Below are 27,230 nucleotides of genomic sequence, written 5' to 3' on the forward strand. Positions count from 1 at the left end.
TCAGCTCTCACAAACTACATTTGGCCAATCAGGAAGGAGTTCTTCCTAGTGCAGATGAGAACAGTCACATTTCTCTAGGGGGCATTCAGATTGATAGGCTACAGTAGTTTACAAGCTACTTTAATATGGCTGACCGAAATAAAAAAAAAACAAGCATTTTCAATGTAATAGGTCTCGCATTTGTGAGAGTTTGAGACATTGGCATTGTGAATGACAAGGCCTTTTATTTATGTGTTTTGAAAGCCTGCAAGCTTGCGTAAATATGCACTTTGTACTTATAGTCCTTGCTTACGAAATGCACTGCTGGCAGTAAAACGAGCACAGTTACTGACAGCCTTGCTTCTCGTAAGCAACTACTATAAGTACAAAGTGTGAGTTTATGTACTGATTGCAGGTTTTCAAAACACATAAATAAAAGGCATTGTCATTTACAATGCCAATAGCTCAAACTCTCACAAATGCGACACCTATTGCATTGAAAATGCTTGTTCTAATTGCCATAGTACTTAAAGAGCACGTAACACAGAAATTTTGCACAGATTATTTGACACTTCTGCAATTTGTTCAATCGGAGTATGCCTGAACTGGGTTTTGTTGCCCGATTGTCCAAGTTGTCTGATGGTGCAAGCTGATAATCTGCTCAGTTTGTAATGGGTCTTAATGAACATATTGTATTATCACTAGCCTTTTTGTCTCTTTTATCCTTGGTCTTATTGCGTTTTAATGTGTTTAATCAACTTGGCATGATAATAAATAAACTCTAGTTTGTTGCCACAATAATGTTTTAATTGCTGATTTATGTCTTTAGAGTTTGTTGTTTGATGGCAAACCCTATAAAGAAAGAAAGAATGTCACAGACCTATCCAATGTCACAGAGCTATCCATTAATCACCCTTAAACATTAATTTGTTTTACCTTATTGTCATGATAATATGCTGTTGTATGTATTGTTTTTTTCTTTACTAAATAAAGATATGTGTGCACTAAGTCAATTAAAGATGTAACAAAAATGCTGTCCCTCTGTCGTCAAAAGTATAACAGTACACTTCTGTGTTTCTCAATAACAATGCTATGATTTAGAAGCAAGAAGTCTAGGAAATGCTATAAGAGCAAATACCTTAATTATCAAACATGATGTCCTAATATGTCAAACATGCTATACATATCCTACTATATTTACCTTACCATACCTACCTACACTACCCAACGTATCCTGTCGTACTATCTACCATATCTACCTACTAACTAACATACCTTCAATACAGACCTTCCACATCTAACCTATCATACCCAACCTACCACCAAAACCTAACCTACCATACCTAATTTACCACACCAACCTGCCATACCTATCATACATATTTACCTATCTATCATACCTACTGCACATACAGGCCATACCTATCTACTACTCTTACCATGCTTAACCTACTTTCCCTTACCATAATGAACATACCATATTCGCCTTACCACAGCTTATTACATATATACCTAGCATAACATACATAGCTTAACAAACAGTTTTACATTTGGCATCTTTGACGTGGTTTCCCCTAACTTTTTGCCTTTACCTCCTGCATTTGTGTCTGTGTACTGAATTTTGTTTTCACTGGTTTAGATATTTTGGTCTCTTTGCCACTGCTGATCAGTGTTAAAGTGCAAGTGCTCCTTGTGTAAAATATGATTATGATTGGCTATCCTTGATTGGCATATTTGATTTACTGGTAAGTCCCTAGGAAGGTGCACTGATGTGCCAGCGCCTGTAAATCAAATGCTATTAGTGGGCTTGCAGCACTGTTAGTGCCACCCACATGAGTAGCCCTGTAAATGTGTCTAAGACCTGCCACTGAAATGTCTGCACACAGTTTTAAACTACCATGTTGACCTGGCAAGTGCACCCACTTGCGAGGCCCAAACCTTCCCTTTTCTTACATGTAAGGCATCCCTCAAGTAGGCCCAAGTTACCCCCCTGGGCAGGGCCCAGTGTATGTTAAAGGTAGGGCATGTACTGGTGTGTTTTACATGTCCTGATAGTGAAATACTGAGTATTTAGTTTTTCACTATTGAACGGCTGTCTGTCCCATACGTTAAATTATTAGAGAAAATGGGGAAACCTGACACCTTATCAATTTTAAAGCTAATTCCTTGAAGCAACGATCAAACGAATTCCTTTCAGTTTGATCAGGTTATTTATTTAAGCTTTCCATTTATAGATATTTATACATTTTTCAAAGAAGTTCAAATGTGAAAAGGAAACAACCCTTTTTCATTCCAGGAACATATACAATAACTAATAAAACATTCAACAATTACAGAAAAAATCATAAACAACAAACATTAAAATGTGACATCACTTCACAAAACAAATAGCAAGCATATTCTTACACCATTTTATAGTTTGCCTAATAGGCAACCCTTGAAGCTACCAATTCATCAAACTCAAGGGAATGCCGAACACAGGGAACAAGTTTATGCATACAACAGGGGATAATTTTCATTTCATATCCCCCAAACGAAACTCATGTAAATTCACAATTCCTCAGTGTTATTAAATGCCAACGCATTTCGAGTCCCAGGCAAAAAGTCCGGGGGCTCTCATCAGAGCTTCTTATTTATAGATACTGGCGTGATCTAAAAAATAAATGATGCAAAAACAAGTGTTTAATTAATTACTGAACTTTCAGTTCTCCGACTGAAACGTAAATTCTGTACTTCTAAAAGATGTATTTGCACAAAGTTACCTGATGGAAATTGTTATCACCATCGGTAATGCTCTCAATGGGTCGTGAAGGGAGTTTATGTCATTCCTATTTGGAAGAGAGGCCCTGTCAATAAATGAAATCTGCAACAGTTACTTAAATATGGCTCAGTGTCCTTTCTAGCGCGTACCTGCAAGGATACACCGTTACTGCCCCTTGTGTCCTTTGCGAGTGATTTAACAGATGTCCGACGGCTTCGGATATTATCTAAACGTTTGAGAAACTAATTATAGTATGACTCTCTTTAGCAAGCAGAAGCTCTGTCAATATTTTTAACCGCAGAAGGTTAAAGCGATTAAACGCAACGATAATTGTCTGTCAAAGCAGTATTGCCTCAGAAGCATAGTGCAAATTGAATCGCAAAGTACACAAGCACTGTGCAGTACTCAAAGAGTAATAAACTGCAAACTACAAAAATTCAATAAAAAATAGCCAAATACTCACGAACGAGGAACTTACGTTCCAGGTTGGTGCTGAACCTAATAATTCCTAGTTGGTAGCATCTCCTTTTGTTTTTTGTATACCCTTCAGTGTATTCAGTTGACCTTCTTTACCTTCTGGTGAAAGACAAATGTTGGAGAGCATCTGAATCATACAGCTGTGCACTGTGTGCACGTCTGACATGAGGCACAGTAATTCACAAAATATTTCACTGCAAAACACATGAAATGTACAAAAACAAACATTATTGAGGTTGACTATCTAGGTAAATAATTGGTATACGAGTTTAAAAATGTCTATTGTATAAATGTTCTTGATAATCAGGTAACCTTCCTCCGAAAGTTATTTCCTTGCATGTGCACCAGAAAAGGCAATTCAGGCTACCATTTGAAAATTGGCTAGGTTTTTCTACTTTATTAGGACATAGTGCTAAACTAAAATGTCTTGCTTCTAAGACTACTACCTTTGCACTCATCTTCATTATTGAAATTAAAGAAAAGGATATACAAAATATAGTTCCAGGGCTCAAGTCAGGAGGCCACTACAGCTTGCACCACCGCGCTGACAATGACAGTACCAACTCAACTACACACCATCACACTCCCACAAGTGTGACAATGCAGACCATTCCAGGTCCCCAAAACTATAACAATGGTTTGAGCGGCAGGTATTAGTCATTTATAATGCATATGGAATTATTGTTGTGCGTATCTCTAAATTAGATAAACAACACCACCATGTGGCAGACTGTCATAAGTACCTAGCACCAGAACCCACTGGTTCAAATTAAATACTGATCATGGCCTGTAGTTATTGGATTTAGCCCGTGTTTTGTTTTTGAATGGGGTACATACACTGCTGCCCACTGTGTTAACCACTCAATGCTCGCAGCTGAAGATTATAGGCCTTTGAAAGTGTGTACCACTCACATGTTTCAAATGCTTCAAACATGGCTTATAACATTTGACAGCGGGTCATGTCTGATGCATTTAAATGCATTTCCAGCACCCCCATAAAGAATGTGTTGCTCTCTACTGAAGAAGGACAACTATCCTGAAACACAGGTCTAGGGATACACAGCACTAGCTGCACCAACAAGGGTGAAAAGCTAACGCCTGACATCGAAGTAAGTGTTATCATGCACTGCATTTACTATGATGCATTGGGGCAAACTGAGTGCTGGGATGCGAGGCAGTGTGCGCCAACCCTCTTCCTGTTTGAAAAGGCTCCCTTGAGCTAATGAGCTGACACGCTCTGGTTGATGCACCTGCGCCCAGTGAGTGGTACTGAGACCTGAGAAGACTTTGGGCAGCATTTCCAGCACCCCAAAAAAGAATGTGTTGCTCTCTACGGAAGAAGGACAACTATCCTGAAACACTTGTCTAGAGATACACAGCACTGGCTGCACCAACAAAGGTGTAAAACTAAATCCTGACACCAAAGTAAGTGTTATCATGCACCGCATTTACTATGATGCATCGGAGCAAACTGAGTGCTGATATGTGAGGCAGTGTGCGCCCACTCTCCTCCTGACGGCATAGCACATGCTTGTGTCTGTGTCACTGTCTGATAAACATAAGATGGCTCTCAACTTCTGAATGAGAGTTTAATTGATGGCATACACTGCATAGCTGTAGGCTGAAGGTCACATGACCTTCGAAGTGTATCTGAATGGTACACCCAGGTCATGTTTAGTGACAGTACATTGTGTGTGTAACAACAAGATATTCTAAACAAAGTGTACAACCTTTAATAACTGCAATTGGGGAGTGTAGTCTGTGTAACATTTTAATTCAATTAAGATTGTCTGCAACCCTTGGTACTGTCCCGTGTTCATTATATACATTTATGGGGTAAATGCATTATAGGGCCACTGTCAGTTCATTTGGGTATACTCATACTTGTACAAGCTATGTTGCCACAGGCCTTTAAAACTTTTTCGGATTATGCCCATAACAAAGTGTCATCATATGAACCAATAGCACCTCGGGCACACCCACCAACAGTAATTCTCTCATATTGTTCAGTCACTTTCTCAATCATCGACTTCCATGCACTTCCTGAGTGTCTGGGTAAGTTAGTATCTCATCCCTCACTCACTCACATCACCCATTCACCCCGTGTGCCTCAATTATAGTCAGATTCACTTTCAATTAGACACAATTAGCCACTGAGAGAGCGAACGGCTGAGACCGCAAGAGAAAAAGAGAGAGACTAAGAGAAAGAGAGCGAAGGATTGTTTGTTGGCAGGAATATATGGGTGTGTGAAAGATAGAGGAAATAGATTCTGACTAGAAATAGAGGTTTGAGTAATGAAGTTTACTGCTAAGTAATCAGGCTAACACTTTCTCAGGCAAAAAGTGTGTATGTAGGTGGAAAAAACAGTTAGTGGATGTGGCCCATTCAAGTCTTCCTTAAAGCTATCATTATCTGTTTAATTGTGAGATGTGTACAAGTGTGTGGGTGTAAATGTCTGTAAGAATGCATGTGTACGTGCTCGCTGAAAGAGCAGGTCACTGTATTAAACCAATTGCTATTTTCAGCTGAAACAATATTATGGCAATTATAGTCATAAGTCAATACATTACATGGTCCAAAACACAATGGAATATTCTCTCTGGACAAGCCGTATGTGGAAGTATAAGTGAACAATTGTCTGTCCTATCCATCTAGTTATTTTTAGGATTTGTCTACAGTCAGCTTTAGCTGTCTGTCGGAAATACCTACTATTTACAATATGCACAGTGGGCTTTGGGCCAGCCTCTTGATAATGATTGGATGACTTTGGTGTTTACTTCAGTTGCCTCAACTCAATTTGATGGCTTTAATCTCTGTTCATGTGTAAATCCTGCCCAGGAGTATTTTGCTTTCACAGTGTCCTAATTGGTTGACTTTTATCCTTCCACTGCTGGTGGTGCTTGCATTTAGAAAACTGATTTTTCTGTTATGTTAAGAATTCTTAATCTCTACGCCTTGTGCTACTTCCCACTTCAACGTTCCCCTATCTCCTTCACACGCCACGTTCCTTCCCTCACCTTCCTAACATCACTTTTTTTTGCTTGTGCATGTGTTGCGATGCAGGTGCGCACCTTAGATTTTTTTTTTCTCTTTATTTGAGAAATCATTGCATAAATCATTCCATGTGTGCACATGCATCTTCATGCATGCAAACACGTGTTTTCATGAAAGCACTGGCAACGCCAATAGCTCTGCCTTGAACAGCCGTGACCTATTCGCTTTGCAATGTTTTTCTTTTACTGACCAGGTGCTTTCACTTGTGTTTTAGTTGGTTTTTCCTTTCACTCAGTTGTACGTACTTACTTTGGTTCATGTTATTGGTTTCCTCATTTGACTGGATCTTCGCTCCTGTGCAGTGTCCCATCTACGGGACTAGTCGGGAAACAATGTAACATATGATGCCAAAATGGACACAATTACTGTGTTTAACTGTACCCTCATGAGACAGAGGGCCGTCAATTATTTGCATACAGTTAGAAGAAAACATTCTTTCATCTGAGACAGTGTACTAGCTAACACAGTGAACATTTGACCGGAATGGTTGTTCAGACACAGTTAAGTTTCTTTGAGAAGAAAACATGTGACACGCACCATACAGTTTATATTTAGTAAATACAGCTACATCACTGTCTCCTGAAGGATTTGGAAGTGGGTTGAACTAGGGTTCATGTTGGTTACAGACAAGGAAAATTTGATTTCTTCTCTTTCATTCCATAACATAAAGTCTCAGTTCGAGAAATGGAATTTTTGCTGTTGTCTTTTCTGCTTTTTTCAAATGAAATTGAAAATATCAAAGCATTTTTAAGAAGAAAGTAACTGAAATACTGCAACCCCTGCAGTTTTTCCTTTGTCCCTGAAAGCTCACCAGAATATTTGATAATATTTGCTTTTAGGCAATAGTTTGTTGAACCCCTAATCCCGAAGGACCTCTCAAACAGCAGACTGGTGCTCCTAAGGGGCACCTTTTGTGATACGTTAAGGTAGGGAAACCCTTTATCAATCTCTCCATCCAGTAATCTAAAGGGGGGAACCCCCAATCTTGTTGCCCTCTATAGCAAATCTGCCTTGTCTTCATGACCACCCCAGATTTTTCTCCTTTTTCTGGACCCTGTTTTTGCTCAATTTAAAGCTCTGTAGGCCAGATGTACAACTGTGGAAATAGCGCCTCACAAATTGCGAATTTTTCTGCGACTCGCCATTTGCGAGGCACTATTTCCAATGTACAACTGTGTTTTTCACACTGTTAGCGATTCCCAATGGAGTCGCAAATAGAGAGGCTCATGAATATTAATGAGCCCCTCCCAATTTGCGACCCAATTGGGAATGGCAGGCCCTCCCAGGTATGGTGGCCTGCTGGGCTCAGTAGACCACCATGTCTGGGACTACTTTTAAATAAAGCATTTTTTTTTTAAATACAGCCCGTTTTCCTTAAAGAAAAACTGGATGCATTTGGAAAAGAAAAAAAGTAAACATTTTTGTTTCATTTTTTTAGGGCAGGTAGTGGTACCGGAAAACCTACCTTTTAGATATTATGAAATCATCCTTTTTTTGGCCTAGTAGCAGGGTGCATGGCATTTAAAAGTAGTATATGTAGAAATTTAGAGTTACCATGTATTTACAGTGACTAGCCCCCAAAAGCTATCTTCATTGTAGGAAGGTTGGCTGCTCCATAGAGAATCACATTGAAGCACTATTAAATATTAATTCTGCTATCTCAGGCTGAGGACCAGCTAGGTACCCCTTGTGGTCAAGCTGGACCAGGGGCGACTGAACTGGTTGTTACTGAGCTCAGGGACTTTGAAACAAAGACTGCAAAGAGAACACGAAGTATAAATATTGAACCTTAAACCCAAGTACTTTAGATTTCTTCGGGAATCAAGAGGAACCTCTGTAAAAGAGAGCTGAAGTGCTGTGAGGAGGAGACTGCCCCTTTGCTGTGTGTTGCTTTGTTGGGTTTGCCTTCAGTTGCTGCTTCTGAGAAGGAGAGGATTAAGACTGGATCTTTGCTGTGAACCTGCTTGTCAAGAATCTCCAAGGGCTTGTGTGTGCTTGCCTCCTGTTCTGAAGTTTCAGAGACACAAATACTTCACTACTAGCTTCCTTGAACTCCACAGCTGGGATTTCTGACCTGCCAGGAGGTGAGTATACCAGCTCTGGGCCTCTGGAGGTTATTCCTATTGTTGGGAGCGGAAAAAGCTTGAAAGAACAAGCAAAAAATAAAATCAACGAATCGCACTTCCAGCACCTGTTTTTCCAAAGCCGCACCGCCATGCAGGAAGAATTTCCATGCACTGAAGCCGAGCGGCCAAAGAATCGAAGCAGTGCCTGTCAGCAGCTGGAAAATCCACCTCATGCCGAGTCCAGTGCATTGACCTCCAAGATCACTGCACCGACTCCAACGCTAGATCTGCTGTGAGGCTGAAAGAATCGACGCATCGTGGGACTGTGGCTGAAGAAATCAATACAACACCTGGTTTCCACCGCCGCTGCCTTGACCTCCAGCGCATCCAGATTTCCACACATTGCACCTGTGCAGTACATTTTCTGACGCATCACCTGCAGACCAGAACTGTCTTGGAATTGATGCATCACTTTGCCCTACAGTCCGGATTCAAAGCATCACTTCTCCTGCGTGCAGCAGAACTGTTGCATTTCCTCCCCAAGGACTCAGGACCTGATGCGATGCTGTGTTTTTCAATGCTTCCCTTCTCTGCGGCTGTTTGGCCTTGTGAAGTTTTAACGCACCTAAAGGTACATCATGTGAATTCACGCATCAATAGTTTTCAATGGACGGAATTGCTTGAAACCTTTTACAAGCCATAATTTGAATTGTGTATGTTGGATTTTTGTCATTTTGGTCTTGTTTTGTTTAGATACAGATACTTTATTTTTCTAAACTGGTTTGGTATCCATTTGTAGTGTTTTCACTTTGTTACTGTGTGTCTGGGTGCAACTACTTTACACATTGCCTTTGGTATAAGCCTGTCTCCTCATGCCAAGGTACCAAGGGGGTGAGCAGGGGTTATCTAAAGTGTATAACTCTCTTATCCTGACTAAAAGGAAGAGTCCCTACTTGGACAAGGTGCATACCTCTGCCAACTAGAGACTCCATTTCTAACATTCACACATACCAATCTCGCCGAAGGCAGTTTGGGAGGCCTGATATCCAGTAGTGCATCCCAATGATTGTTTCTGGCTCTCTCAGCTGCTGCACGTACTAGTCACACAGGATATTGTACGTCTCGGAGTTAAGTAGACAGGATGTAAGCGTGTTCTCTGAATTTGTGTACTTGAGAGCAGTTGCGCCTGAGGTGCAGGAACTGGCCAACTGGGAGATTGTCCTGCAATGATTTGCAGTGAAAACCTTTGTAAGAAAGGAAAGCGTTGCATGCCATTGGCTTTTTATATAGTTTGGTTTCAAAAAGGTCTGCTGAATGGTCGATCAGGAGATCATAAAAGGGCAGTCTCTGATTGCAAGCTGCACTGGTCCCTGTATTACAGCGCATTCAATTTAAGGCGCTGTGTCTGGCCTACAAAGCACTAAATCCCACAGGTCCTTTCTTTCTTCAGAACCTTTTTGTCTGGTATGAACCAACCAGACACCCCCATTCAACAGGGGCCAGACTCTTGACAGTGCCCAGAATTCGAACATCTCACTGGGGGGGGGGGGGGCGCAGTTTTCACTATGGCACCTCTAAACTCTGGAACACTCTTCCAAGTGAGCTCCCTATCCATCTTCAGGAGAGGGCTAAAAACCTGGCTGTTCCAGGACTAGACGCTTGTGTGGGCTTACTGTGTTCACAGCGCCAAGACACCTCCGGGTATTTGCGCGCTTTATAAATCCTGTTAACATTAACATTAACATTGCTGTATTCGCAATTACATTTCAGAAAATCGTTCTGAGGGTTCAGCGAGTAGTGAAACTAAGTGATGGAGTTCACGTCAACCTGTCAGATGACCAGAATATCACTGATGTACTGCTTCCAGTTCTTGATATTAGGGCAGTATAGATTGTCCATACACAGCACATGTTCTGTCTCAAAAGCATTCATTTAGAGATTGCCCAGATTTAGGGCAAAGGTACTTCCCGTAGAAGTCTCCAACGTTTATAGATACAAGCAGTTTTCAAAGCGGAAGAAGTTCTCTTTCATGGCCAAGTAGTCACACATCATGATGAATGAGACTGTGTAAGATAGTTATGTGCGCTGGCTTGAAGCAGGGCTTCTACTGCAGCAAGCGTCTGGTCTTGGGGTATGCACCTTTAGAGAGATTCTACATTGAAAGAGAATAGAAAATCTGTATCAGTGTTGAAAACAAGGGAATCAAGCAGTTTCAGGACATCTTACAAGTCTTGAAAGTAGGATGGAATCTCGCAAATCAGGGTTCTCAAAAAAAAGTCAACCAGGGGTCTCAAAAAGAAATCAATAAACGGGGACAGTGGTTCCAGCAGAGATACAATCCCTGAGATGATGGGTCTGCATGGAGGAAGCTATTGTGGTTCATGGATTTCATCACAGGCCATTTTGCTTGCAAGGCCGGCAATATTCTAAAATAGAATGTTAACCTCATTGGAGGGTCTACAGGGATGGTTAGATTAGCCTCTTTAGGTAACAAAGATAACTCTTTATAGTCAGAATTTGCCAAAATCCCATGGCTTTACATGGCATAGGAATTGCAGGGTTGAGTGACTGCAAGTCCCAAATCCCAGCTTACTGCCTGTGAGGGAGATCGGCTGAGTCAATCATTTTCTGCGAGATCACTTAGGAGGAGAGAAACGATTATAAGTTGGAAAATTAAAGGGGGCTAATTGAGGTACCATAGGTCTAGTGGAGCGCACCCTAATATAAGGGAGTATGGCCAAGTGTCTATAAAAAGAAGCCAAGGGGCAAGATCTTAACATTGCTGTAGGAAAGTTGGATCTACTTCCATGGTTATCCCCACTTTTTGCCTGGTGCTAAGGTGTAGTTTGACTAAAATTGTTATGTTGAGTTCTTAGGTACACTCTAGATTGGATACTGGGGTACCCTTATGAGTCCCTAGTATATTGTACTATCACACATCACAGCACTGGAAGAGCCCTCCCTTAGTCTCCCAGTGTTCCCTGTACTAGTCTTCCAGACCCGGAGAGCACAAAATGGTGCTGCAGACCAGAGACACATTTCTGCCCTCCAAGCTCAAGCAGAGGAGGGTGGAACAATAGGCACCCTGTCACAGGGAGATGTGACCACCTTCCAGACAGGATTCAGTGTATTGGGACCGGGTGGGTGTGCTTGCCAGCACCAGAAAGTCTACCTGTAAGGCACAGTTGGTGTCCCTGTGCATAGTCCAGTTCAAATCAGTTCTGGGAGCCGTTGGCTCCTGCTCTGGTGTGAAACTGGACAAAGAACATGGGAGTAACCTCCCCCTAACCAGACCCTCCCCTGGGAGGGTCTACTGAATCTTCCCAACCATTTTCCTTGGGTACTTAAGGGCTTACCAGGTTGTAGGTCCCTAGATTCGTCATGGGATAAGATTCAGATCAGACACCACTGCACTTCTACCATCAGGGCACTCTGGTCTGCGCTGGACTTCGTTTGGACCTGACTTCATCTCCCTTTCAATCTGCTGCATCAACTGTGTCTGTGCATCATACAAGAACCTTCCAAGGCCTGTGAAGCATCAAAGACAACTGAAGTAATCTCCCTTGGAGTGAAGGAGTCACTCCCCTGTATTTGCAGGCACCGCAACTAAGTCGACCGGTCTGAAGATGCTGAGCTCCTCCAGATGCAGTGGGCTCTGCAACACAGGTGGTGGTTTTCCACAGCTCCTGAGGCCTACTAAACCCTCTCACCAAGTTTGAGGCCAGTATCCCTCATGGGGGTTGCAATAACCAAACCCTGTGCACCACGTCCAACTTACAGTTGCAAAAGCTTGTTGGCTTCTTTGCAATAAGATCTTCGGGCTCCAATTAGCCGCAACCTCGAGCATCTCCTGTGACCAGAATCTTCAGCCACACTGCATCTTGTGCATCGTGGCCTGCATCTTTTGGTGAGCTGCTTGAGGTCCTCACGTGACTCCAGTGTCTCTGGCCTGTGGGTCCAGTTGAGGGTCACATTTGTCACTTTTGGGCTTCCCTGATTGCTTGGGGACTCCCCTGTCTTTGGTGAATCCCCAGGACCTTGATGGTCCCGACGTTGCTCCTTCTTTGATTCCTGCGTGGCTTGCCTTTGCCAAGGCTTGTTGGTGCTCCTGCTGGACACCGACCCCTCAGCACTCAACAACCTTCGTGGGACAGCTCGCATCCGGGTCCTCATCTTCCTCAGCATCGCCTGGTCCTCACAGCTACAAAGTCAAGGTCATCATCATCTTTCCTGAAACACCCGACATCAGAGGGCATTCTTCTTCGAAGTCTCCTGGTCACTTCTGAGTGACATAGAATTTCTCCCCTCTGCTTTCAGGTACTCCTCTTCAAGAATCCATGTTTGGATTCCCACGGACACTTTTTCCTCTTCCAGCAGTGGCACTTTCCTGAAGTGCTCCATTGGGTTTGACCGCGGTTTCCGACTCCACTTCACACGTATGTACCCGGCTTCCCTAGTATAGGTAACGTGGGTACTAGGGTATTCACGGGTGGGGTGGCTCTCCAATCTTCCGTCTTCCACCGGGTTCCTTTCAGGGTCCACAGGGAAGGGTCCTTAACCTTTAAAAATCCAACCGCGACTTGCACATAGAGTTGTACGGAACACTCAGTCGTGTTCCCACACTGCACACGCTCTCCATGGGGTCCTTATCTATTCGCCTTGGGTGGTTCCTTGGGGTCCGAGCAATTCTACGTCTTCTCAGCATTATCTTGCCTCAAGTCGTCGTACTTATACCACTTTCTTAGTATATGGTTTGGTTCGATCCTGTGGCCACTGTGTATTTTGTGCTATTTACTGTGTTTCTTGCTAAAGTATTGTGTGCATTGTGTTTTTCTCCATGTAGGCGATATTGGAACGTACTAGAGAGCATTATATAATAATTACATATTTTTATAAATACTTGGTGTGGCTCTTTTTCACTTAATCTATACTATAAGACTGCATTCTGGTAAAACAAGCTGCTTTTCACTCCTTCTGGACTAAGCCTGAAGGCTGCTCTCCGCAGCTACCAGTTAAAGAGCTTTCTAGGGTTGTCTAAGACCTGTTAAATCAAAATAAGGGTTGTCTGGACTGGTGCAAGGTGTACACTTACATTAGTGGACATCATAGCCCTGGCCAGCTTCTCACAATTGCTACTTTTAATTTGGCCTGAGAGGCCTGGATTAAATCGCAAGAAGCCCTAGGCTTCTAAAAGTGACAATGACACAAACCCCTAAGAATTTCTTGTGCTTCTTTCCAATCCACCCCACCCTTCCTGCCATAAGAAACTCAGGGAATAAGTTACCCGAGGGCTTGAGTGCCCATTAATCCAGTGAATAGCTTTATTAATAAACTCCACAGTAGACTTTTTCACTTCAGGGCGCACCCTTGGGACATTAGCCATTAACTATAACATAGGGACGAGGGGAGCTAGAGAGCATGACGCAAGATGGCCACACATTAGTGCAGCTCCGCTGGCCAGGCGTCAACGATCCGTAAAATATCCTTCCATCCACCACCCTTATGTCGAAAACAAAGGCGGGATGAGTTCGGTCTAGTAGATACGTGGAGGCTTCGGAGTGTAGATACGTTAGAGGGCACACACGCATCAACTGCACATGGAAGCTGGTCGCGACTGGATTACTGGCTGCTAATTGGGGGTGCAAATGCATGGGTTTCTGACATAGATGCATTACCCAGGACTCTCTCTGATCACAACCCCATTTGTCTTACATTACACATGCCAGTGTGGGTTCCCCGACAATTCACCTGGAGGTTTAGATCAGAGGCCATGCTTGACCCGCTATATACTGCCACGATTGGGGAGGCTATAGCACAATACTTCTGTATAAACAAGGGGTCGGTAAGTGAGGCCTCCACTCTCTGGGAGGGCTTGAAGGCCACTATCAGGGGCACATTCATCAGCACAACAGCAGGCATACTCAAAGACATTCGGGGTCAGTTATCCTGGGTCGAGGCGGTGCTAAAACAGCTAGAGTGGGACTATGAGGTGCTTCCCTGCGCGAACACTTTGGCTCAGATCAAAGGCCTAATCCTTGAATACAACGAGCTGGCGGCAGGAGAGGTGCGCTACTTATCTAAGAGGCACGTGGCTCATGCATATGGGGAGTGGGGTAGACCGGGACACAACCTAGCTTCCAAGATAAAGTTAAGAACTGATAATCACGCGATAACAAAGATTACAGATGGCTCCGGTAGGGACCACTACTCTCCACAGGCTATAGTCGCGCAATTTTGAGATTGCTATGCGGATCTGTACACCTCAAGAGGGGGAGCTGATCCTAGTGAACTGGATGACTATTTAGAGGACATTGCAATAGCCTGGCTGTCACAAGGGCAACAGGAAAATCTATGCTAGCCGATTGAAGCTGCTGACATTCAGGAAGCAATTCGATCTCTCCAAAACAAGAAAGCACCGGGGCCAGATGGCCCTTACGTGCGAATTTTACAAGGAGTTCGTGGCCGAGCTGATACCGCATTTACTAGACATGTATGAGGAAGCTTATAAGACAAGTAGGCTGCCACCAACGCTCAGAGAGGCCCTTATAATCACATTGGTAAAAAAAGACAAGACACCATGCCACTGCGAATCATACCGCCCACTGTCACTTATTAATATAGATGCGAAAATTCTGGCCACTAGACTCCAACCTTTAATGCCGAAACTGGTCTTGCCCGATCAATCTGGGTTTATTCCAGATAGGTCCACATCTCATAACCTAGGCACAATTTTTGCTATGTTCCACATCCTTGAGCCCAACCTTCAAGCCGCGGCATCTATGCTGGATGCGGCTAAAGCATTTGATTCCATTGAGTGGAGCTACATGTTTCAAATTATGCAACGTATGGGGTTCCCAGAATTTTATTGCAGATGGGTGGGATTGCAATATGTTGACCCATCGGCACGTGTCCGGATAGACGGACTCACATCTGATCCAATTCGGATTTGTAGAGGAACCAAACAGGGCTGCCCTCTCTCGCCGCTGCTTTTTAGGTCTCGCCTACGCAGCGCGCATGCGCTGCATAGGAAAGAGACCTTTAGGAATCGGCACAGCTTTGCGGGGAAAAACGTGCACGCGTTGCATTGCTCCCAATGGCAACGCGTGCACGTCTGGCGATTCCCTTGCGGAAGCGAGCTTTTTCGCCATGTGTTCTCAATTATCGCTCCTGGCGCTGCTCGCTACCGCAAGGGAAACGCTTTCACTTTTGCCGTTGTGTTTTTTTACTTTTATCGTGAGGCGCATGCGCTTGTTTTTTTCTGTCTCTGTGTTAGAAACCTCACGTTGTGCTCTAAAGTAGAACGATGGTGCCACGTATCGCTATGTAAAAACGTAATCTGTCTTTCGTGACTTCAAACTATATTACAAAGTAAAGCAATTGATTTTGCGCAGGCACAGTCTTGTATTAACGCGTGGAGGAGAAATCTTCAGTTTCCGTGGCATGTCGTTTCAGCTTCAAGGTGCGATAGCCCTGAACCTTTTGATCAGTGTCTTCTATGAGACAGCTGGCGTGAATCTTCTCCGTTAGCCCTACATTTGCATATTGCTTCTGACCTACTGTTGTGGCTCAGGCATAGGAACCCGGGAGGGCTCACAGACTCCCAAATGCCAGAGTTCTGTTTCCCTTTCTGTTTATCACCAGGCTCGTGACACATGAATGGTCCTCCTATGGTGGGAAAAGTCATGGCCTTCTTGGACGCACAGCTGTGTCTCGTGCCCCGCGGAGCTTCTTGTTGCCGAGATCCCCCGTGTTTTCATCCCTGTACACCTCGCCTGGGCCTTAGTGAAGCCGGTGGCACGCTGAGGCATACAATTCGCTCAGCAACATAGGCATCTCTCCGCGAGACACCACGACTGGTATGGGAAGCTGTCGAGCGTGTTATGCTGAGCACGCTGTCACGATTACCGAAAGCCTCCAAGGGCAGCTGTATCTGTATTTTCTTGTCTTTCGCTGCAGCTATTGCACATTACCGAACATGCTACCGAAGTTGTGTTTTTTTTAATCTGACCTAGGATTAATTTAACTGTAATTTATTTATAACATTTTCCACAGCCCTGGCTTCTTGTAAAAAACTGCTTCAAGTTTGACTTTCAGTGGGAGCCAATTACTTTGTGAAGCTCGTTGCACGTTACTTGAGAGGTGCGCTTGACAAACGCGAGTTCTGTTTGCAGCATGTGAGTTAGTGTGGCGAGTTGGGTTCATGTGCCAGAAGTGTGCCCCCAGGGCAGGGGAGGCATGGAGCTTACACTTCGGCAGCACGTTAGTCATGTGTGTGTCTGATGGCTGTGCGCGATGAACTGAAAAACTGGAACTGATGTGCTAGGTCTGCAACCCCGCAGCTCTATTCATTGCCTTGGATGTGGCGCTGAAACAAAGTGATTGAAGAGGGCCAGCTTAGGCTGCAAGGTAAATACACCACAAAGCTAATGACGTTTTCAAATTCTTTCCGAGCTCCGCTCTGTGCAGGTTGGCTTGGCTATGATGCTGCTTGCTTTCACTTCTGCACTTATGAATTTGTAATTGGAAACTGATTCATGCTGCTTGTATGCAACTAGTTACATTGTGTGCACTAGTGCAATTTATGTGTCTACCCACATAAACGGGTTCGATAACAAGAAAAGTATAGTTGTGCATGTAATGTAAATATGAAAGGAACAGTAGCCGCGATAAGAACGTTCTTTACATTATCGACGTTAATACTGGTCTGCTGTCAGAGTAGCAGCGCGCATCATTTTTTTGCTTTTATGATAAACAACACGGTGATTTTTAGAAAAGTTTCTAGTAGTACCATATCTGAGTAATTAATTTCATGCTAATACTTTAATTTCTTTAACAAGCATGGGCACTTCAGAGATTCACGGGCCCGGCATGTGAGGACAGCTCTGAACCATGTACGTTTAAAGTAGTTTCGTATGACGCGTTTTCCACATACTAAGTGGGCACGGAATCTTATGTTTGGAAAAATTGAGTTTTTGATATGACCTAATGATGTCAACATTTCGCAAGACTTCTTTTAATCCATGCGAGTGAATCATCGACTTCGTCATGGGGTAGACTAGGTTTGCGGATGTTTCTCTTGAATTAATCTACATGCATTGGTAGGAGAGAGAGTTAATATACGCTGTTACGGTACACTCACGACTGAAGGAGTGTGATGGTTAGTAGTTGTGTTACTGTAGTTGGCAGCGCTGACAATGGCAATGGACAGGATCAAGAAAGTTGCATTCACATAGTGCTTTGTGTCTTCCATGATGTGGAACGTAGTGCGTAACAAGCCCCCCAATTAACGTAATATAATTATGTACAATGATTCAGATTGATTTGTTTTGCCATAGGACCAATTAAGAAAATGTAATTATTTTGAATGGAACTTGAATGTGAACCTCGGCTAGGCTTGATTTGATTCAGGCTTCTGCAGGCTCCATAAAATGCAAGAGAAAACAAGCATTGGCATAGCCAATAGGTCTCGCCTTTGGGGCATGCAACAGTTGATGTTGTTGCACTAAGGATATTGTACTGCATAACTAAATACTTATAAGGTTCCAAAGGCGAGACTTATTGGCTATGCCAATGTTTGTTCATTGATGATGGAGCCGTTGGCCTGCATTATTAGGCTGCGTCACAGAGAGGCAGCTTTGCGTTTTCCACATCGGCCTGTCGGCATATCATTATACGCTGACGACATAGTGTTGTTCGAAAGGGAGCCACAGATATATCTTGCACCAATTTTACGTGAAACCGTCAGATTTTGGCGCTTCTCTGGGATTAGCATCAATCGGAATAAATTACTTGTGGTGTCTCTGACGGAGCGTACTGTTCCTCACGCTTTGGAGTTTTGTCGTGTGTGGTCAGATGACCCTGTCAAGTACCTGGGTATATGGGTTCATCGTGACCCGGAGACAGTACTGAAGGAACACTATGGTAAAGCATACACCAAGCTGGAACACCAGGTAGCTAGGTGGACGGGCATGCTGTTATCATTGGCCGACCGAATAGCACTCATCAAGATGATCGTCCTACCTAGATTCTTGTACTTGTTTAGCAACATACCTATAAAATTGACCTGCTAATGTTTTTTTAAATGTACGTTCGTTATTGGTGAAGCTAATATGGGGTGGGAAGCAACCCCGTGTGTTCTTGACTACAATAAAGGCAGTTTTAACGTACCAGACATGACATGCACTTATACTACCTGTGTGTGCAAGCGCAATACGCACATTATTGGTTCAGCCCTCACGAGTTCATTCCTCATGTGGCGGTGGATGATGGTGATGCCCACCCAGTCCATCTACGCTGCATACTGTCACACCCCCAAAGAGGAACTCCCAAGGCGGAAACTAACACTATAGACACCACAATTGCAGTCTGGCAGGCTCTTGGTTGCTCGACAGCAAATATTCCACTGTACACCCCATTACTTCCACTGGCACATGATGCAGCAGTCTCTGTAACGTGCAAGGCGGGAGCTATGAAAACCTTGAGACTAGCAGGTATAGAAAAAATGCAGGATTTATACCCCAACTGCAGATTTCTCACGGCAGAGGAGCTCAATTAGATACATAACAAGTCGCCGTAATTTGTTTTCACACTTCACAGGTTCAAGATGGCGGTGCAAACGCACTACCACACCTTTCCTGATGAACCACCTACACTACAAATACTGCAGACCCTTCTAGTCAGTCCCACACGGCATAAATTAGTTACCAAACTATACAGAGCAGCTAGCGACGAAAGGGATGCTGTCAAGGCCCGAAACCTTGCCCGATGGAATGAAAGGCTTCAACCTCAAATCACGCAGCAGGAATGGGAGGGTTGCTGCCAACTTACGGACCCTCTTACTTCAAACGGCAACCTGCGCATTATTCACTTCAAATACCTCCACCAGGTACACCACACACCAGCCAGACTGCACAAATATGGCCTCAGGGAAAGCGATGAATGCAAGCGATGAGGGGTTATTGAGGAGTCACAATAGCAAAGTACAAAACCTTATTAAAACAAGCATTTGCAATAGTTTGAGGTATCAGCATTGCAAATAATAATGCAATGCCAATAGCTCATACTTTCAGTAATGTGAGACATTGTGCATTGCAAATGCTTGTGTAGTGAGCCAGGAACCAGCATTGTATGTCTCAGTGAAGTACTGCAAGTTGCTCCTAGAGGTCTCTAGTGAGCAAGGCACAAGCACTGCATGTCTACAAAGTTAGAGTTATTGGCATTATAAATGGATTTTTTTTTACCTAGCCATGTTGCAGGGGCAGTACCATATGTGGCCAAAAGGGAACCTCTTTTTGTCACATATGGTACTGCACCCTGCAGAAGATATGGTAAATCCACCCTAACCACAATTGCATGCAAGTCAGTATTACGAGTACATTCAAATAGCTATGTTCATATATACAATTAGTAGCTTTGAAATGTGACTAAAGAATTGTTACATCAATTTTGGATTAGGCTGTACTCTGTGTGGAGCTTATGAAGGGAAATTCATTGACGTCTCATATAAATGTGAGATGTTCTAGTGAGTGAAGTAACCACTGCTAGCCTAGTTTCGTACCAAGTGTGCCACCTGCCTGAAGCCTTTTAAGAAAATAGTGCCTTGAGGCGGTAAATAAAACCTAGGGAGTAACAACACATGTAACAGGGGGTGTCCTCATGGGAGGTAACAAGAAGAGACAAGGCGGTCGCAAGACGGGCCCACCCTTGGCCAGGCCCAAATGTGTCCAGCACCGCAGGAGGTGACAATGCACTTTTCTAAGCGCGCAGTGTGGGAACCAGTGGCCTCTCTTTTACTGAGCTCAAGTTGTTGTGGGACTCAGAGTCCCGAAGCAACAGCAGGAGGGCAAAGATCTCCCAAGGTGCACAAGCAGGTTGATTAATAGCACAGGGTTTTAAAACATATTTTTCTTTGCAGTGTGACATGTGGCCCTGCTGTCTGAGATAATTTACCTCTTCACAGAGATACAACGCATGTAAGCCGTTATGCCATAACTAGACAATTTAGTGATATTCAACAGTATTTCTGAATATATTACTTTATTGTTTCTGGTCAATTATCTCCAACTCTTGACTCGTGATTCTTTTTTATATAGTTTTCTGAAAATCATCTTCGCACTTATTAAGCTAATTTTTCTCATTCAATTTTCAGTCTGGATGAACAGAGTGGTTTTGCACACTTAGGCACTCGTTTTAAAGTGAGGTGCAATATATAGAAAAAAATTACAGAGCAAACTTTAGCCTAGGAGTGTACTGAGGGTAGTCAAGGGTGACAGCTGCCGCCCTGGCTTGACTGGTACCCTGGCACTTCCCAGGCTCCCTTTGACCACATGGGTCATTAAGTCAATGGCAGGTACACAATATCAGCAGTACATGTCAAGCGATGTTTATATTTTTATTCTGTAGTTTCCACTCCTTGCCCTAAGCTACAAACATCCAAGAACACGAGTGGGCATAATTTCTAACTACAAAGTTTACAGAAATCGTAATTGCCGACAAGCCAGCATTGAACAACCAGGAATTAGTGGAGGTAAAAAACATATAGGAAATCATCATACAAGGGGTCAGTGATACAAGCAACTCAGGCGAGGTCAGTACGAGCTACTTAATAGTAAAAAAGGATTCTGGTGCTAACCCAATGGAGGAAAAAATTAAATTGCAGGGTAAAAATGGCACCAGTTGCCCCAATGCAAAGACAAAAGAGTTCTCCATGTCAGCTGATGGAGTAATACGCACAATTCAGAAAGGTAGAGGAGACGGTGCTCCGGGACCTAATGTCATCTTCAAGAATGATCCATCCTTCTGGAGCGTGCATTTATTCAAGTTATTTAAAGAAATAGAGCTGCTAAATTGTATTCCACCTAATTGGCAAGGCTCGATATTGACACCTATTTTTAAAGGAGGAAATAGAACAAATCCATCGAACTACAGACTAATCGCCCTTTTAGATGTCGAAGCCAAATATCATGACTCACTTATTTTGGAAGACCTGAAGGAATGGTCAAAAAATCTCAATCTGATTCCAGTTAACCAAACAGGTTTTAGGCAAGGCATAGGGACGATTACGAACATCTTAGCTCTATCACTAATAGCAAACAAATGCAAGCGGAGGAAACAACAACTTCACCTCTGTTTTATAGACCTAAAGGCAGCGTTTGATAGTGTAGACCGTCACCTCCTGTGGAAAAAACTGTGAGCCTGGAACATCCCGGAGAGGTTGTTACAAGGATTACTGCAATTCTACTCTAATACATGGATTAGAATCAAGATTGGAGACGGCTCCAGACTATCCAGAAAGCTGATTACGACTAAAGGCCTTAAACAAGGTTGCGTATTGGCCCCACACCTTTTCAATTTGTTCATGTCTGATCTTGCACAGAGGCTAGATTGTAATAATTCCCATCCGCCGCAAAGAGGCTAGATTGTATTAATTCCCATCCGCCGCAAATTGGTAAACTATTACTCACACATCTTTCGTATGCCGACGATGTGGTGTTAATGAGTTTAAGTAAGATTGGTCTTCAAAGAGCTTTTAATGAAATTTCAGACTATATCTCATCTAACAAATTAGAAATAAACACATCAAAAACCAAAACAATGTTGATTGGCAATCACCGGAGAAGCAAGCTGAACATGTGGCTCAATGGCAACCAGTTTGAGGCAGTAAAAAGCTATAAATACTTGGGATTCTATATAGACAATATAAAAAATCATTTAGAGCAAAAAACGTACATGACACAGAGAACCAGTGCTCTTACATTTACATTCAGACAACTGGCAAAAAAGTTGAATGGTCCATCATATAAACCTCTGCTAGCGGTGATGGCGGCCAAAATCCTGCCAACGCTATCGTATGCCAGTACCGCTTTTCATGGCAAAGACTCAGTCCTTTTAAACCAACTAATAGTCTCTAATTACAAAAACGTTTTCCAGATACATCGGTCTGCTTCCCCGGCACAGGTTCGTCTTGAATTCGGTCTTACAAACAAAACTATAGGGAGAATGTATACCACAATAAAGCTTTGGTATCGGCTGAAACTGAACGCGGCCACCTCACTAATTAACAAAGCCCTTTGGTCTGAAGTAGACGAGGACAAAAAATCACCATACAATCAATATCTGTACAAATCCTTGCTAATAACCTGCACAACCGAGTTATGGAACAAATACCTGCCATACTAGTTCTTCAAACAAGCAATAAACAAACCCGCAAAAATTCATTCATCACTGTTCGATAAAAATGTCTTCAGGTTAAGGTCGCATGATTGGATGGTGATTAATAATTATAAGATACTTGTACCGTCTCCTTACTTGAATATGACATTCTCAATTTACCTGAAGAAACAATTAATGGCAATACATTTTGGAAAGTTACCGTCGACAGCGGATCAGCCTACCTGGGTGCACACAGGGCCTAAATCATGTCGACTTTGCGGTAATCACAAAGAGGATTTTATGCATATAATCTGTATATGCAATAAACTCTACAATGCACGAGTCACATTACTTAGACAAACTTTTAACGCCAGAGGCATTAGGACCTTCAGAGCTGCAATAATTGCGGGCCTAAACCCATCTGACCCACAATTGAACTGTAAATTGATTAAATTTCTTGAAGTCTTTGACCCGGCCCTGAAAACTGATATTTTTAAAGCGACTCCGAAGATGGTAACGTTTGACTCCTTCAAGTACAGTGATTCTAACTAAAAAAAAAAAAAGTTTGTCAACAGGGTTGGAATTCTGGCAGTGCAAATGGACAATAATCTCGAATAATAATTTCAATCAACTATGTATGATATTTTATGAGTTTCTTATTTATGTAAAGTGAACTTTTAAATGTCTTTCATATTGTTAAGGTTTTAATTGACCAAACAATAAAATTTACTTTTACTTTGACTTTGATATAGAAAAAAGATACAGAGCAGACTTTAGCCTAGGAGTGTACTGAGGGTAGTCAAGGGTGGCAGCTGCTGCCCTGGCTTGACTGGTACCGTGGCACTTCCCAGGCTCCCTTTGACCACATGGGTCATTAAGTCAATGGCAGGTACACAATGTAAGCAGTACATTTGAAGCAATGTTTATATTCTGTGGTTTCCACTCCTTGCCCTAAGCTACAAATAGGAGGTTTCCGAGGGGTGAAAGGTGGGATAAGGGTTCAAGCATATGATGTTATGGGGGCAAAGCGACTGGTTGTGACTTCTGCTGTCCCAACATGTTGGTAAATCAATGCCCATAAACTTGAGTAGACTAAATAAAAAATATCGAAATAAATGTGTACCTTGTTAATACTTATTTCACAGGTTGGGAATTGATAAACTCGCTTCCATGATGTTAACTCCTTATTATTTTGTGTACCAAATGTATTGGCATACCAGCAGGAGGTGCACACCAAACCCATCTGGCTAATATTCATTCCACACCTGTCCATGCCTCACACATGCCCAGGCACCTGGACTGGTCATGGAATGCCTCCAAAACATCGAGGCTTGTACATAAGCATCTTAGAACCATTTACCAACCATGTATAAGAACTCACCTCACCTCTATATCATTACCAAGCAAACAGAGACGGCCTGGTAGCACTTCACTCTTCTACGGAAAGAGAAACAGTTTTTTCCAAAATGTTACTTTCAGAACTTCTGTTCAAGCCCTTAGATTCTTGCTTCTGCATGGTGGTAATTCCCTGCTGCAAGGCTTCCCAGACTTCATTTTTATAACCCCTTTAGAGCATCCCACACCCCTCAGTTCTCTCATCCAAGGCCTGAAGAAATATGATCATGTCACCACATCCTGATGGAACTCCATTGACTCCAATTGCAAATTGACCCATCTTCAAACCCAGCTGCATCATTTGCATAATCATCACAACCACCATACATGTTTATCTTGCTGACAAGCTCGCCAGAGGCAGTTCTTGGTGCGCACGCCACCAAGACAACATCACCAAAAAGTATAAAAAAGAACGAAAAACAAAGTAGCAGAACTTTTCCATCTATGTACCAAGGATCTGGAACAACATCCCAATATTCATTGGGCCAAAAACATGTCCAATTTAGGTAAGAGTTGAAGACACAACTTAAAGAACACTGCATCACTATGCATGACCAGTCCACAAACCAGATACCTTATCACTTCTTGACTTTATGCTTTTCATTGACCATGCACAGCGCTCCACTCCATTTAGGCTAGGCTGGAATATAGAAATAAAACATAAAAATATAAATAAACACCTGACTTCCCTATCAGTATGCACCTCACCTGACAATCAATCATGACCTTCACTTGCCATCAATGTTCACCTTATTTTTCTACCAATATACTCCTTCCCTTAATATAAATACTCTCCTCATCTTGACATTAATGTCTCTCTTACTGCCCTACCAATATAGACCATACCATCAAATCAATACTCACTTTACCGTGTAATCAATGTTACCTTTGTTCCCAGTCAATATACAGCTAACTACCACATGAAATCCACTTATTCAAGTTCACATTTCTTCCTCGTTAATGTGCCCCTAGCCGTCCTCAGTACTCATCTCAGCTCTTCTTCCCTTTGACATCCTTTTAGGTTCATTTTGTACAAGTTCTTATAGGAACATTTATGTTCATTGATAAACAGCACTGTAACTCTATTGTGGTCACTAATGGACATATTTTCAAGGAAATTACAGAGCGCGGAGGTGCGCCAAATTTGGCAGCGTCGCACTCTGACATTTTCAAAACGCAGATATACGCCGTATTTACAACAATACGGCGCATACGTGTGTTTTCTGTAGCGCTGATGCTAAAATTAGCTAACGAGCACCAACGCAGGCATCCTTGTACCTTAAGTGCATATGTGCCTGGATTGCATGGAATGATTGTTTATGTGCATTAAGATTTCCCTTCCTGAAATAAACAATCAATAATGGTGATTTGCCACTTCGATGTGTGATGCAATGGCAAATCTTAATTATTTAATGATTGTTTATGTGCAGGAAGGGGCACCTTTCTGCACATGAACAATCATTAATGGTGTTTTGCTCTTTCTATGTGTGGTCCAGCAATAAACAAGGAGAAATAAAAGTATTTCTCCTTGTTGTGCCATTATAACACCTGCTATTGCATAGCGTTAGTTTTTGGCTCTGCCTCAGATCTACGCATCCTTGTAAATCTGGAGCAGAGTCAAAATGCAATGGGTGTTGCAGCGGAACGCCCACAGCAACCCCCATAGCACACCCGTTTCAAGCAAAATGATGCGTGTAAAGGGGCTGTATTTACAAGGCAGCGTTAAGGCGCTGAAAGTGGCGTACTGACGCTTTGTAAATATAGAGAAGGGCACAGCGCCACCAGAACGTCGCTAAAAGTGACTTTCTGGTGGCACTATCTCCTTGTCAATATACCCCTCTGTGTGCTATGCGAAGGCCTGCTTCGCTCGATCTTCTACATGTATCATTCAAAATATGAAACACACCCTGGGACAGCAGAATATCCAAGAGGAATTCTCAGACCAGAGGCAGCTCTGCGCTGTTGCTCGCGGCTAGTGCAGACAATGCACAATTATTTGTAAGTGAAAACAAATTCTCCTTGTAAAACATTTAGTGAAATGTTTTCCTTGTGAGCTACTACCTACAGATGTGTAGACTACACCAGGCTACCGTACCAGGAACGAAAGGACATTTGAAATGTGAGCTGACCATAGACACCTGACTTGCAGACTCGAGGGAGTCGAATTTCAGAAATCCAAACAATATGCAAAAAAGAAGCACCAAACCTTCGGCCAAAGGAAGTAAATATAATCGGGAATTAGCAAAGGCGAAATCCAAGTTAGTGACAGGCTACGTTTTCGAGATATGAGGCAGCACAGACACTGAAAGATGTAGGGATATGAAGATTTTGTAGAGACTCCGTCATTGAAATGAACAGAGATGCTTGCTGGCAATTACGGAATACAGGAAAGTTGCTCTCTGGTCATCCATACTGTGTGTGACTGGCTCTGCCCCAACCCCGCAGCCCCTTCAAGCCACAAACATGCCCGGAACATTTATCCTTCTTTCAATCTCAGTTTAAGACATCGCAATAATAATGATGCATCGCAAAACTGGACTTACCATAGAAAAGTATTGAAAATGTCTTCCTGATGTTCGTGAAAAATCTTTAGAGCTCCAATAAATGTTTTCTCTCATTCCTGACAGGAAATAATTTCTGCGAGCGCTGGAGCGCGGCTCGCGCTCTTCAGCAAACGTGTAGCCAGCCACTCGGTGTCTAACTCCTTTTCCTGCGCTCAGAAACTCGTCACGGCTTCAGAGTGGGCATTCCAGCAGCCGCCCTGCTTGCACGACAGATGCGTATAAAGGCTATGTTATTTCGCTGCCTCCACCAATGAGATCGCAAGCCTTGCCCCGTACCACAGTCAGAATGTAAAACCTCAAACTTTCCTTTGGACTCCAAGTCAATCTCTGCTCTGCAAGAAAGCAAAACACAGCCAACTGCTGCACGCGCTAATGCAGGCCATGGAAAAAAGTGCCCAGATGCTTAGATCACCCTGGGCCTTCTTAAAGCTAAGCAGGGGCCGCTGAACTGGCCCTTTGTGTGTTTATATAATTTCACAGCGCAACACAGCAGCCTTGGTTTGTGCGCAGACTGAAATGATTCATTCAGCCCGAGCCTCGCTCTGAAATAAGAAAAATAGCTTACTTTACCCGTGCAAACACCTTTCAGAAAGTCTGCAGGGGCCCGGCTCAGTTCACGAAAAATAAATAGAGCAGAATCAAAGAGCAGACTGTGACTGCCATGCAGTCAAGAGGCACTTTCACCTCAACGCCACGAGAGCGTGTTTTGGCAAGCTCGGTATGATTGGATAAGAAATTAAATCAGAAATATTTGCTGCGAATATTGCAACGAGGTGGACAGG

General features: G+C 43.1%; 1 protein-coding gene across 1 annotated transcript in view; it reads right to left on the reverse strand.

The window, feature by feature from the left end:
* The window catches only part of IL16 (interleukin 16), a 482,340-nt gene extending 455,619 nt beyond the window's left edge, over positions 1-26,721 (reverse strand). Inside the window, exon 1 of the mRNA XM_085644300.1 lies at positions 26,428-26,721. The gene's annotated coding sequence lies outside the window, so the exon portion shown is untranslated. The remainder of the gene's footprint in view (positions 1-26,427) is intronic.
* Between the last annotated feature and the right edge of the window lie 509 nt (positions 26,722-27,230).

Source organism: Triturus cristatus, chromosome 3_1 (genome assembly GCF_964204655.1).
Source record: "Triturus cristatus chromosome 3_1, aTriCri1.1, whole genome shotgun sequence".
Lineage (NCBI taxonomy): Eukaryota > Metazoa > Chordata > Amphibia > Caudata > Salamandridae > Triturus > Triturus cristatus.